This window comes from Artemia franciscana, chromosome 2, assembly GCF_032884065.1.
Source record: "Artemia franciscana chromosome 2, ASM3288406v1, whole genome shotgun sequence".
In the NCBI taxonomy this organism is placed as follows: Eukaryota; Metazoa; Arthropoda; class Branchiopoda; order Anostraca; family Artemiidae; genus Artemia; species Artemia franciscana.
The window spans coordinates 36,515,875-36,528,664 of record NC_088864.1 but is presented as its reverse complement, the minus strand read 5'-3'; the positions used below and the strand labels follow the sequence as shown (position 1 = coordinate 36,528,664).

General features: G+C 34.6%; 1 protein-coding gene and 1 long non-coding RNA gene across 2 annotated transcripts in view; one reads left to right on the top strand and one right to left on the bottom strand.

Annotated features, from left to right (window-relative positions):
• Window positions 1-8,076, bottom strand: part of LOC136040964 (uncharacterized) — a 78,920-nt gene extending 70,844 nt beyond the window's left edge. Inside the window, exon 1 of the mRNA XM_065725439.1 lies at window positions 7,980-8,076. The gene's annotated coding sequence lies outside the window, so the exon portion shown is untranslated. The remainder of the gene's footprint in view (window positions 1-7,979) is intronic.
• A 267-nt stretch (window positions 8,077-8,343) lies between these two features.
• On the top strand, window positions 8,344-10,359 carry LOC136041002 (uncharacterized). Its single transcript, XR_010620934.1, has 2 exons — window positions 8,344-8,649; window positions 10,270-10,359. It is a non-coding gene; the product is annotated as an uncharacterized LOC136041002 (long non-coding RNA).
• The last annotated feature ends 2,431 nt before the right edge of the window (window positions 10,360-12,790 follow it).

The window sequence follows — 12,790 nt, the reverse complement described above, 5'->3', positions numbered from 1 at the left end:
GATACTCTAGGACCACCGGGTTGATACAATCACCCCTGAGGAAAAAAAATAATAAACACGTGTTAGTGATCTTTCTTCTGGCCAAAAATACGAAATTCCACATTTTTGCAGATAGGAGCATGAAACCTATACAGTAGGTTTCTCTGATACGCTGAACCTGATGTTGTGATCTTTTTTAATATCATTGGACTCTTAAGGGATGTTTCTTCCTTTTTTCGAAAATCAGAAAACTTTTCTGAGGCTTATAACCTTTGATGGGTAAGACTGAAATCAGCATAAAAAGCCGATCCTTTAATACGCCTATTGGCATAAAAATCTTGGTTACCACGAACTGTATGAACCGAAATTTTCTCAGATTTTATTTTTGGCTGTTATTACGTATATGAGGGAGTTCCCCTCCCCCCTCCTCAGTACCTCGTTCTTTACGCTAAAATGTTTGTGAACATACGACATCTTTAGTTTATTATTACATAAAAATGATAGTTAAGAAGCTGCTTAAGATAAGATTAAATGCTAAGATTGGCCAAAAAATAACACAAACAAATCATTTTTTATATCAGCTTTTATTTAACAAAATTCTAACTTTAGCGTAAACAGCGACGTACAGACAAGGGGAAGAAATTTCCTTATATGCGTAAGGTGAGAGGGTTCGCCTCCTCGTAAATACCTCTCTCTTTCCGCTAAAGTTCGAATTTTGCTCCAATTCTTTAAGAATGCCACTTGAATCCCAAAAGCCGCTTAATTACAATGAATAGCAATTTTGAAATTACAAGAAATACTTTAGCGTAAAGAGCGAGATATTGACGAGGGGGCGAACCCTCTTATTTACGTAATAATTTCTTTTCATTTTTAGCTTTAATGTTGCTCCTGACTTCCAATTGAGAAAACTTGTTTCCCCCCTGAAAATTTTTGTATAATTCCCAATAACCAATACTATATGCAAACAGTGCGCAAAGTTCATACCTTGCAGCCCTTCCCCTGGGGACTTTGGGAGATTAAGTCGTCCTAAAAGACATAGTTATTAAATTTTTCCACCATGTTGAACAAAATGGCTATCTCAAAATTTTGATCTGGTGACTTTGGGAAAAATGAGCGTGAAGGGGCCTAGTTGCCCTCCAATTTTTTGATCGCTTAAAAAGGGAACTAGAACTTTTAATTTTCGTTCGAACAAAACCTCTCGCGACATTCTAGGACCAATGGGTGGATACGATCACCCCTGGGAAAAAACAAATAAACACACATCCGTGATCATTCTTCTGGCAAAATTTTTTTTACAAAATTCCACATTTCTACAGATAGGAGCTTAAAACCTCTACAGTAGGGTTTTCTGATAGGCTGAATCTGATGATGTAATTTTCACTAAGATTCTATTACTTTTAGAGGGTTTTAGAAAACTACTTTTTTCGAAAATAAATAAAAGTTTTCTCAGGCTCGCAACTTTTGATGGGTAGGACTAAGCTTGATGAAACCTACATATTTAAAATCAACATAAAATTCGATTCGTTTGATGCATCTATTTGTACCAAACTTCAGTCTTTTAGACTATCGGTTACTATTGAGCCGGGTCGCTCCTTACTTACAGGTCGTTACCACGAACTGTTTGTTACTTGGCGTTCTTTTTATCTCTCTGTTTAAACAGAGGATCAACTGATGTATGCGCAATAAGTGTTGCAACAAATTATATAGTTCCCAAATAAATAGTGCTTAGTTTTTTTGGAGATAACGGTCTTGTATTCACATTGTTTGCCAGTTTTTAATATAATCCCATATACTAACTAATTTATACTTCAAGAAATTACACATTTCTATCTACAAGATAGTCAACTGTAAAAACATAAAGTTTTCTAATGAAAGTATAGGGTGAATTTGAAACTTAAAGCAATCAAAATTATATTCTCGCTTCATAGTCTATTTAGCATATATCATTAAAACTGGATCAAATTAATTGACTATATTTGTATAATTTACCGATGTTTACCTATATTGGTATAATTCTGAGAAATTATTCTTTTACTAAAAACTGATTTAGTCAGTGAAAAACTCTTGAGAGGCTTAAAAATAGTCTTTTATTTTCTAGCAGGATACTTAAGGACTCATCTACTCTTTAACCTATTTTTTGGCACTTTTTTGTTTTCAGTAACTGCGATAGTTTATTCAATTTAATGAAAAACAAAAACACTGAAAAAAAAACTAATGCAATAAAACAGGAATTGGGCCCCCTCACAAACAAAATAATTAAAAATCAGAAAGCAGGGCTTTTAGAACTCTCATAAATGTATAACTTCATTACAAAATTTCAATCAAATCGTACTTCTTTTTGTAGAGTTTATTTTCTTTTTCTAAAATTTAGCAAATTGTCATGTGCTAATAGCCTATAATAAGCAACCTTAAATGATTATATTTAGCATATTTGAATCAGCTTGGATAAATTATTTTGTTGTTCAATAAGGTGTAATCGAGACTTCGTTATTTAGAGTTAAAGTTTATACTGAAAGTGTGGCTCTTTACTTACAGTTTGTCACTAATAACAGTTATGTCCAATGCTCTTTTATGTGTGAATGAGGGCTAGTACTCCTTCCTTCAATTCACATGTTAAAATTCAAGTTTAATATTTGTAAAAAAAAAAATATTTTGAGAAGAATATTCATCCCAGAAAAAAAACTGCACCCTTCCAGATATCTATTAGAAGGAAGAACGATTTGAAAACAAATAATCGTAATTTTTCTACATCCATGTAATTTCTTAGGAATCTTCTCCATAGGGTACACGTTCTCGTAAGGTACATTCGTACCTTAGGGTACATGTATTCGTAAGGGTACAAAGTCCCCTGGAAAACAAGAAAGAAGACATGAAATAACGTAATCAAGACAGGAACGAGCATTATTACCGTTTAAATCTTGGTGAAATTAATGCCCTTGGTAGTACTTGTCCCCTCAGGAAATTTAAAGGCGGTGCTCCTATCCCTCTCCTGTGAATATGCTCTTTTTTACACAGAAAAGGATTCTCTGAAGATCACCCCCCTGCTATAATTATTTCAGGCATAGTCCAAACATATGCCAGAATTCAAGAGGAATTGGACATTAATTTTTGCCTCCCCTCCTACTCTTTCTAGACCCTCTATTATGCTTATATAAAGGCCTACAAAGACTTAAAAACTTTAGGCTTAATACAAACTTTTTGAGGATGTAAGGCCGCTCCTTCACCCATATTCACGAAGATCCAGTACCCCTCCTCCATAATGGTTGATGTGCAATAATACGCCGATGTAAACTAAAATAGTATAGTCTCAGTGAATAATTTTAGCATAGAAAGCTTTGATATAAATGTCCCTATTAACGCTTAATTTATATGGACTACACGCAACTTTGGGAAGACTCTCAGGAACTGGAAAGCACAGTAAGAAGATTTTTTAAAAGTTTTAAATCAGTTTGCTATCTCGGAATTTCCATGTTTCTTGTTTTACAGATTTTGGGCCAAAATCGTTGTTTCACACCAAAAAATGACAAGAACAACCACTTTAGTGCGGTGCAATCTTCTTAGATACTTAAAGAGGTCCGTAGAACATTCAATTTACTTTCAAATAAGCTCTCTCCCAACATTTTAGGACTTTTGGTTCAGTACGAGTACTCCTGGGAAAAAATAACAATAACTAAAATAACAAAAAGAAAAGATAATCTCACTAAAAGGCAACTTGTAAGGCTAAGAGAATTGATTTGAAAATTTCAAAAAGTATATAAACATTCAGGTTATCAAAATGACGTATCAGCAATAACATAGCACTAGCTAATTGCATTAATCTGAAGCTTCCAGGACTTCAGGACTTCAGAAAGGGAGGTTCAAACGACCAAAAGGCAGTATACTAATACTACTGCTGCTACTACTAATACGCTATTCAATACTATCTCTAGTAAAATCATTACTCTTACTGTGACTAATATTACTACTATGCCTGGGGGTATGAAGGTAAACTTTATTTTAATACTACTGCTATAGTTACTGCAGTTAATGACGCTAAGAGTATTAAGGTTTAACTTTTACGGAACGTTTAGGAGATGTTTCAATTAAACGAAAAAACTGTATGAGTACATGTATCAGTAAGTAAACAACCAAAACATCAGCGAACATTCAAAATTTTCTCTGTTGTTCACAGAATTTGTGTAATTATTCCATTCAGCAATAATCCATACGAATTGCTTGTAGAACTACAGCGTCTTAGTGGGCAATTAAATAAAAAAAACAAGTTTTTTCAACTGAAAGTAAGGAGTGACATCAAAACTTAAAACGCACAGAAATTACTTCGTATATGAAAGAGGCTGCTTCCTCATCAACGCCCCGCTCTTTACGCTAAAGTTTGACTCTTTCTCTCAATTCTTCTTTCTAAAACAGTAAAAAACTTTAGCGTAAAGAGCGAAGCGTTGATGAGGAAGCAGCCTCTTTCATATACGAAGTAATTTCTGTGCGTTTTAAGTTTTGATGTCACTCCTTACTTTCAGTTGAAAAAACTTGTTTTTTTTATTTAATTTCTGAACGTTTTTGAATCAATGCATGTTTTGATTTTGGCTCTCCGCAGAGGAATGATCAAAACGAAATTTGCATATTTTTTTTTGGCTCAATGGCTTTCTCATAATTTTGATCGAATGATTTTGAGAAAAAAAGAGCGGGGGACGAAGCCTAGTTGCCCCCCGATTTTTTGGTTAATTAAAAAGGCAACTAGAACTTTTAATTTTTTACGAATCTTTTTATTGGTAAAAGATTTACGTAACTTATAAATTAGCTTACGTAAAGAACTTTTGTATTCTCATGTTTTTATTACATATATGAGGGGATTCGCCCCATCGTCAGTACCTCGCTCTTTACACGAAAGCTTAAATTTTATCCCAATTCATTAAGAATGACCCCCTGAATCACAAAAGCCGTAGAATAAGTAGTTGAAATTACCGAAAATACTTTAGCGTAAAGAGCGAGGTATTAGAAGGAGGTGAGCCCCTCATATGGGTAATAATTTCTGTTTGTTTTAAGTTTTATTGCTGTTCCTTACTTCCAGCTGAAAAAGCTTTTTCACTTTTATTTTTTAATTGTTTTTTTTTTAATAATGCTAGTAAATCCTGCTCTCCCTTCATGGAAATTTTCTTCTCCCATTACAAATTCTCGAAGGAAAGTTCCCCCAGCATATCCCCCTCTTCTCAACCCCTCCCCCAAACCAAAAAAATCCTCCTGAAAACGCCTGTATACTTCCCAATAACCATTACTATATGTAAGCACAGGTCAAAGTTTGTAACTTGTTGCCCCTCCCACGAGGACTGTGGGGGAGTAAGTCGTCCCCAAAGACATAGTTATAAGGTTTTTTGACTCCGCTGAATAAAATGGCTATCTCAGAATTTTGATCCGTTGACTTTGGGAAAATAATTAGCGTGGGAGGGGGCCTAGGTGCCCTCCAATTTTTTTGGTCACTTAAAAAGGGCACTAGAACTTTTCATTTCCGTTAGAATGAGCCCTCTTGCAACATTCTAGGACAACTGGGTCGATACGATCACCCCTGGGGAAAAGAAAAAAAAAACAAAAAAACAAAAAAACAAAAAAACAAATAAACACGCATCCGTGATCTGCCTTCTGGCAAAAAATGCAAAATTCCACATTTTTGTAGATAGGAGCTCGAAACTTCTACAGTAGGGTTCTCTGATACGCTGAATCAGATGGTGTGATTTTCGTTAAGATTCTATGACTTTTAGGGGGCGTTTCCCCCTATTTTCTAAAATAACGCAAATTTTCTCAGGCTCGTAACTTTTGATGGGTAAGACTAAACTTGATGAAACTTATATATTTAAAACCAGCATTAAAATGCGATTCTTTTGATGTAGCTATTGGTATCAAAATTCCATTTTTTAGAGTTTTGGTTACTATTGAGCCGGGTCGCTCCTTACTACAGTTCGTTACCACGAACTGTTTGAAAGGTCTTGGACCTTAAGAAGATTGTCCAGACGAACGGATTTTATGCAATCCGCTCTATCATAGGGAGCGCAATAGCATCGCCTAAGTAAAGAGCGATGTGGGCACAATATATCATTTTTTAATTATTTTTTTTCAGACCAGTAGGGGACTTCGTATCGAAAGACTTGTCACAGAAACAGTCGAAAGTGATTGGAGGGCAACCAGCCCTCCTCCCACGCCCATCATATCCCCAAATACATCCTATCAAATGTTCTGAATATTTGGAACATTTGTAATCAGAAGTTATAATGCCCTTTTTAAGATTCAAAGTTATCCGGAGGGTAGGACCCCCCCCCCTACACCACACACCTCGTATTTTCACGAAATTCATCTGATAGAAATTTTTGAAGTGGCCATTTGTTTTCGCAGAAATTTCAAAAATGGCTGATTTGATTAGATATTAAAAGGGCTAGTGCCCTTTTTAATAGTCAAAAAGGATTGGAGGCATCAAGCCCCTACGCCAATCAATTTACAAAACAAATCCAATGAAAATTTTGAGATAGGTATTTTGTTCAGCGTAGTTAAAAGGTCTGGAGAGTATGCCTTTGAAGATGACAACCCCCTCGCCTGACCTTTGGTCAAGAGTTATAATTTATCCCCCGAAGGCATATAAGATTTATTTGGGAAGTGCGGTGGTATAAATTCCAGAGGGGCTCATTGGGTTGGAAATCTGATAGTATAGTGCCTTTTTTTACGAGTCAAAGTGATTGGAGGGCAGCCATCCTTCCACATCCTATCTTCCCCAAATGGAGCTCATTTGATTGGAGATCATAAGTTCTGACTGCGTTGACTCAAAACGAACAGAAATTACAATAAATAGCCGAGTCAAACAAAACGAGCAAAAATTAGCATGAAAAGGCTGATAACCCCCCATGCCTTATACAGACCAAAACATAACTTGCACTTTACTGAAAACAAAATACTTTTTAAATGTCTTCACTTTTTTACTTTAATAAAAACATTTTATCAAAACTGTAAGGAATAAATATCAGTATATGTCAATTAAACTGACCATTCACGATCATTCTCTTTTTCTCTTTTTTTTTCACTAAAGCGTGAATTATGTTCTGGCCTTGAGAAGGCATGAGGGTTACGAGTCCTACTCATGTTAATGTTTGCTAGTTTTGAGTTTGATTCGGCTTTTTATTATGATTTCTTTTCTTTTTGAGTTTCATTTAATTATTGCTAGTGATTTGTGGTAGTTTTACGCTTGGAAGATGATTTGACTTAAGTTCTGCTCTTTTTTGGCTTAATGAAGCACTTTACTTTTCTTTGAAAACTTATTTTGTGGAAAAAAATTTATATTAATTTTTTTCAAGGTAAAGGCAAAATTTGATCGTATTATTGTTGTGGACTATACCTTAGAATTCCAGCTTTCTCTTGCAAAGTTGCATCTTTTAAAAATTGATACGTCAAAAATGTATCTTCTCCGAGTTACCGAAATCATGTCTAACCACCTAATTGCCTATTCTGCAGTGTAAAACCGATGAAGCTAGTTACTACTTTGCCTGTAACCACTACCAAAAATGAACGATTCTTCTCAGCATTAGGGGGTGTGAGGGGTTAATTACAATCGACGATAGGAAATGACATTCTCAGTTATCTTATGATCATGGCCGTCAAAAAAGAGGAGGTAATGAAACTAAAGTTGTATAGATTATTTGACGATTTATCCAAACAGCGAGGTCGTCACTACTTGTCGTTTTAGGTATATTTGCTAAATGTTGCTCTGTCTTTTTTTGCTGTTTTTTTTTTTTTTTTTTGCATATCCATCAATAAATCTACAAAAATTCCTATTCACTTTCGTGAATTGGCACCACTGGTATATACGTAAAAAAATTGATGGTTTACCTATAAATCTTTATACTCTTCATTTAGGTCACCTATCCTCTCTTTTATTAACTTCAAGCTGGAAAAGCCCTCCTTCCCCCTCAGAAATAAAATTCAGTTGAATTGCCTACTAGCTCAAAGAATAGTACATTTAATCATACCTGCTTTGTTCCAAACGAGGCCGATTTTTTTTTTGCTTAATGGACCTCCAGGCTGTAATTTTCGGTTCTTTCTTTAAGTCTTCAAATACATGAAATTTTCTAAACTTATAATCTCTTTTCGAAAAATTAAAAAAAAACGCTGGAAAGAACCTTTCGTTTAAGTCTTGCAGTATGAGGCTGAAATCGCGAACGACACTGTGTTATGAGCTTTTAATTAGAGCTTGTTGGGACTTTTGTCTTGAGTTCATTCAGCGAGACCACAAGTATGTGGAATGTCGAAACGTCATTACCTTAAAAATTAAGGCAATATAGGAAGCACCTTTCCGGTCCAATGATGACGTCCATGTCCATGTTTGTTCAGAGCAAATAATTGATTACTTGATAAGACAAATTCATTAGTAGGATAAGTGAGATCAAACATCATCACTTTTTCAGTTTGAATACCGATAGAATAGTAAGCTGTTGTAACTACTGACAGGAAAAAAAGCTTGGAGAATGCCGTGTACATGCTCAGATGTCTTCAAAATAATTGCCGCTGTGTTTTTACCACCACTCGGAGTATTTCTTGAAAGAGGCTGTAATTCAAGCGTACTTATCAACATTTTGCTAACTCTGCTCGGATTCATACCTGGAATTATTCATGCGCTGTATATCATCCTGAAATACTGATGTAAGTCATTATTTATTTTGCGTAGCTTTTTTCCTAAGGGGGAGGGTCAATTTTTTGGCTCCCCCTGATTTTCTGAAAATATCTTTTTGGGGTGTCTACATTCAACAATGTCAATTAATACTGCAAGTTAAAAAAAAATAGTACAAACACTGGAAAACTCTCTAGATTTTGAATAGTGTAGAGTATGTCTTTTATAGGCAGATATGAATAGTGTATGTCTGTTATAAAAGATCAGCACAACTTTGAAAAGATCTTAAAATGGAATTACTTTAACTAAAACTGGCCATTAAATCACAATAATTCACTTGGCTCGTTAGTGACTGATGAATCATATTGGTTACAAAGTAAGCGCAGTAATTTCCTTTCTCCTAAGCCAAACGAAAGGATAGCTGTACTAATTAATTTGCCTAACTTCGCATGTCTAAGTGTGTTTTAAAGTCTATTTTCATATCTTTTGAAATCCAAATATATTATTTTGGGCTTTGTTTTAATTAATAGATTTCGAGTCGCCTATCGTCCAGATTTGACGAATATATGCGTTAGAAATAGCCTAGAAAAAGTGCTTGAAAGGTCGATGCGTTATTAGCTCACAGCTTTCTGTGCTGCGACCACATAAAAAAAATTGACACGGAAAAATTGAATTATTAAACCATTTAGTCGATATGAACCTTTACTTGAGTAAATCAGGTTTGAAGATGTCAACTATAAAAATTAGACTTGACTAGTGATAACGGTAATTTCTGCACAAAAATTATCACAAGCATTTTAGGCGTCTTAAAACAGAATATGGGAATTAGAAAAGAATATTCGATTATTGAATAAAATAATTTTGCTTAAATTAGAATAAGATATCAAAGTAAGCTTGATCGAAATGTTTCTCTCAAAATTAGACTTGATGAAGTAGGTGGAGTTTAATTTTTTTTAGTACCCTACCAAGGTCATCAAATAAAAACAGTTTCTGTTCCCCAGACCTACCTTAGGTTTCTTAATGCCTGTAAATTGCGATTTTGATAAACTATTTTGTTATTTCAAATTTTGAAGTTTTAAGGTAATGTTACATTTTTGTCAGCGTTGCCACTTAAATCAGTGACAACAAATAGGGAAAACTGATTAGTTCAATTCGAGAATGCTCTTCGTCTTTAAAAATTTAGTTGTTTCGGTCTGTTAGTTCCCAGAGAGAACTATACCTTCAAACAAATGTTTTAGCTTATTTTCTCCAGATTTTTCACCCATGCTTCTCTTTTTTAAACTTGGTACCTGCCAGTAGTATAAGTCTGCATATAGAAGTCTTTTACTTAGATATTGAACTCGGTAATTTTCTTAATTTTCGAAGATATGTGGTTTTGTAAGCTAACTAGTTCGAACAAAAACATTTAATTTTCACTTCTTTGGTTGTTTAAACTAAATTACACTCGGGATTAAAATTATTCTCCTGACTCATTTTGTTTCAAAACTTGGCAACCCTTTCCAATTGCCACTTGAAAATATTGGAATGCCCAAAGAGTAATGTTCCTATCTTTATGGGTCAGGTTCAAATCTTCTGTCGACCATTGCAAATTTCATCTTTAGCTTCAAACTTCCATGACAATTTACACATTTTTATTGCTCTTTCTTTTTCAGGATGTGATGTCCCTTCTGCAAGACTTGTCTGCAATATGATTTCGAAATTATACATAAAGCTATTTTTGAATAAATGTTTCCTTTCTTAAATTGCATCCGTTGTATTTCTTAAGAGAACTTTGTGAAAAGCTCTTTCAGTGGAAGATGTATTAGAGTAAGCTTTGCCAGGATTAGTAACTTCGCTTTTATATATATTCCACTGTTTCTGTATTTATTTCAAGTAAATTTGCCGTCTTCATCTGATTTTCCAGCCATTTCCAGGTGAGGTTGGTTGTGCAACTTCGAAATCGGTAACTAATCGGAGTGTACCTGAATAGTTTTTTTTAGCCTTACCCCGTCAGCGGTACCAACGAAAGTCGGGCAATTTTGCCTGGAGAAAGCAAATACAGACGTGGCTTTACATGGTCAATACTAGCTAAAGTTATGCTTTTTATGGTTAAAGTTAAAACCTACTTTTGTTATGGTCTGTGCTTTTATATTCTCTAAACAGTCTAGTTATGTTTATATCAAGATTTATTACGTACTAATTTTTATTGTTAAAAGCTTATTGATGGTATTTTGGGTTTTAATGTAGGAAGATGATATCCGACCTTGTGTATTAAAGATCTTTTAATCATCCGGGACTTTAACTTAACTAAATCGTCATGCTTTTCAACGAAAAAATTCTCCCTTTGACCAGCGACATCTAAAGAAGGACCATATTCACCAATACAATATGGTGATACAATGGACATAAAGGCAACAAAAATGCACATAATTTCAAGCTATAAGCACTTGAAGTACAGACAATACAATATAATATTAACAACCTTGTAAACAGCATTGAAAATTCTTATTATGATATGAATAACCCATAATTGACTCTGATAATTTTAGTAGGCATAATTACATGCTTACATGATACAATACACAATGCATTAGTTATCAAACTGACGAGCCACTAACTACCCCGCAGAGAATTTTCTAGTCAGAATTTCTTACAAAATCTTTGAGTAGAAGTTTCAAAAACGTTTAGAAAATAAAATTTTACCAAAGACATTTTTTTTACAGTTAAATTTGAGCAATGAGTTAAAGTGGGGCCACTGAGAAAGAATAAAATATGAATTCGTCATGTTCCAGGAGCCATAAGGCTGTCATGGAGCCCAGTGGTCAACACACTCCACCTGAACTGTTAATAGTAATAGAAGAATATATTCTTTTTGAAAATAAATTTCATAAAAATACTTAGTTCAGGTTCCCATCCTCAATCCAATAGAAACTTTTAGTGTTCACACCACAATTTTATTAAACACAAGCGATACACTTTTCCACACACGACCAGCCGTTTCCCATGGGCATAAAAATTACAACGAGAAGACCTGAATAAAAGCCTACTTTCAAACAAACTTAATGTATAGTGTTGATAAAGTTGTGTGGTTTTGGTTGAGTTGAAAATAGGTATAGCTACAACAAAATCAAATTTGGCACCTGCAATTGCAGTCATTCAGACATAAATAGTAAGATGATTCATTCTGTTACAATTCCTATGAATGGTCCATAGTTGTTTAGGCCAAAAGTTACCCTTCTGTTGCCTAAAAAGCAATTATAGGTATCTTGTAATAAAATTACACTATATCCTTAACATTGTGAGTTGAATGAGCCTTTCATAGCACCGTCAACCCGACAATAAACAGGTATTCCCTATTAAAACAAAGAATAAATAATAATATCATTGTCAGGATCGTACAATTGCATTTCCTTGTTCAGTCTCTCAATTACATGGCCTGGCCCAATCGGGCATGGTCAGCAATGTACTCAAAGACATCTATAACTACCACTTAGGTACAGACGCAGAGCTGTCACTTGGGGCCTGGCCCCTTGAAATCAATTTTTGCTAATTTGTTTTTACTTTCTATACCAATTATCAACAATTTTTTTGTTATTGACCCTTTTCCTCCTCAAAATTCCGTCGTAGTTGCCTAGCCTGAGTAATCTTGTTTTTTTTTTTGGACCTAGGTTTCAGAACTGTGATCTTTTTAAACTATGAATTCTACATCGGAACAACTTCCTAACAACCTAGGGTAGGAGAGGCTAGGGTCCGAAAAATATTGGAGAGTTGTATCCCTCTCATAGTAGATTTTACAAGCCCATGTAAAAGCCAAAATTTTATCAGCTTTGCTTTTGCCAGACCTCGCAAAATGCTTTCATATTTTAACGCAAGCAATAATACAAGCATCTTTTAATGCATCGTCATTTAATGCAAGGAAAGCAGCTTTAACTTTAAGGAGAATAGTTTGGCAAAATCATCAAAGGATATTCCTAAGCGTGGAGAGTACAGCAGCAGTCGGAAATGGACCCATCAAATGAAACTTGTATCAAAATGATATTTCTCATCTTCTTTTAGTGCCGTCTCAACTAAAAAATGACGTTTTTTTCTCTCGATAAACCATAGGGTAGCTCAGATTTCAATATCCAGACCGAATGCAGTGGTTGATAATTTGACACTTGGATACAGTGTCAACTCTCGTCCCTCTGGTAGCAA